Source organism: Myotis davidii, unplaced genomic scaffold (genome assembly GCF_000327345.1).
Source record: "Myotis davidii unplaced genomic scaffold, ASM32734v1 scaffold726, whole genome shotgun sequence".
Lineage (NCBI taxonomy): Eukaryota > Metazoa > Chordata > Mammalia > Chiroptera > Vespertilionidae > Myotis > Myotis davidii.
The window spans coordinates 1,753,377-1,755,262 of NW_006297808.1; the positions used below are offsets into that span (position 1 = coordinate 1,753,377).

The window sequence follows — 1,886 nt, forward strand, 5'->3', positions numbered from 1 at the left end:
GGGCCAGGGAGGAGGATTCTGGACCATGCTACGTGGGTCCAAAGGCCGGCTCCACCACTCATTTGCTGGGTGACCTGGGCTGGTTTCCAGACATGTTTATAAATCTTGTTTGATAAATCTATATGGGACTTCTAATAAAAGGGCAAATAGTATTCTAATAAAAATAACTGGGCCTCCTAGCTCAGGGCTGCCACTGAGTGCTTAGTATTTGGTTAGTGAACGAAGGTCTAATGTTTGATAATTACATATGGGACAGCCAAGTTATATATACCTTTATTAATTTCTTCCTATCCACAAGCTAATCATAGGGCATTGCTTAATGATTCTCCCCAATCATGACCTTTTTTGGGGGGGAGGGGAGTATCCTCTCAGTATCGCCCCCTTCTTTCTCACTGATGGCATCTAATTGTTCCTCTTTCCCAAATAAGCAATACCCTGAAGAAGAGAAACTGAGTCATTCAACCTAAGGAATAAATGACCCCTTAAAAACTGTCAGAAACATCCTACCTAAACATCTTCTGAAATCTAGTAAAGGTGTGAACCATAAACACCTGCCTGGTATCCTATTTGTTTAGCCTTCCAGCCACCTGTCCAACACACGTTATCACTAAGCTCTTGGCCAGGTGCACCAGAGGAAGCAGGAAGTGACTTGCCCAGAGTTCCCAGTCTCATCAGAGGCAGGGTCAGGGCTCCAACCCAAGTCTTCCAACTCCACACTCCACAGTCTCCAGAGAAAGACAACACCCATGAGATCCAGGCTGAACTTAAAGCAAGAGCTATGACACACACTCTGGGGGGGAAATAAGGAAAACCAACCAGCCAGTCCCTGAAAAGAGAAACATGGATTTCAAAATGTAAGGCCAGAGTGTGTGTGTTAATTTATTAGGGTTGACTTTCCATTTCAGCTTCCAGGAAAAGAAAAACTCCTGTGAATCACTTAATATTAACCAGACGTTGATGTATTACAATAAAATAAGTAAGTTTACAAAAAAATTCCTGTGATTTGAACTGCTGAAAGGGCAGAAATGATCACAAACGTCACCTGGCCCAGGTCAGGGCCAGGGAAATCAATACTATAAAAGTGAAAGAAAACATTCATTCAAAACCATGATCCTTAATTCTATCAAATTCCGTAAAAGCAGTGAGATATTCTTAGAAATTTGGTGATGGAGATAATCCAAAAAGTGAGCAAAGGCTCTAATTAGAAACCATCTCTGTCCTTCCTGTTGCCTGAAAGGCAACCTCAAATTTCTGATTACAACCCCCTTGACCTCAGAATGAAAACACAGCTTTGGGCCATGGATTCCCACCTCCTCCCCCTTGTAGTCCGGCAAGGATTCCCCATGTCCTCTACTCTGGTTCAGCCCAGCCTAGATTCTCCACCTGCTTCTTTTTTTTTTTTTTTTTTAATATATTTTATTGATTTTTTACAGAGAGGAAGGGAGAGAGATAGAGAGCCAGAAACATCGATGAGAGAGAGACATCGATCAGCTGCCTCCTGCACATCTCCTACTGGGGACGTGCCCGCAACCCAGGTACATGCCCTTGACCGGAATCGAACCTGGGACCCTTCAGTCCGCAGGCCGACGCTCTATCCACTGAGCCAAACCGGTTTCGGCCCACCTGCTTCTTTATTAGTCTCCAATCATCTTCCCTGGTTGCATACATCTCCCTTTGCATATGCCCAAGGCTTCCCAAAACACACCTGTGTCCTGGGAGCAGCTGGGCAGGGGCACATGTTCTGAGGTGCAGTCTGCACCCTCAGCTGAAGGAAATGGAGGTCAGGTGCCCTGCAGTGCAAGTCAGCTCCAGAACCAAGGCCATTTCACTCAATGAGTCTGGGAACAGGCCCATATAAAAGGCCTCATCCCCATCACCTAATTTTC

At 45.1% G+C, this 1,886-nt stretch overlaps 1 long non-coding RNA gene across 1 annotated transcript; it reads right to left on the reverse strand.

Annotated features, from left to right (window-relative positions):
• Positions 1-853: 853 nt before the first annotated feature.
• Positions 854-1,880, reverse strand: LOC107184617. Its single transcript, XR_001515513.1, has 2 exons — positions 1,624-1,880; positions 854-1,383 (listed from the first exon to the last, which is right to left on the reverse strand). It is a non-coding gene; the product is annotated as an uncharacterized LOC107184617 (long non-coding RNA).
• Between the last annotated feature and the right edge of the window lie 6 nt (positions 1,881-1,886).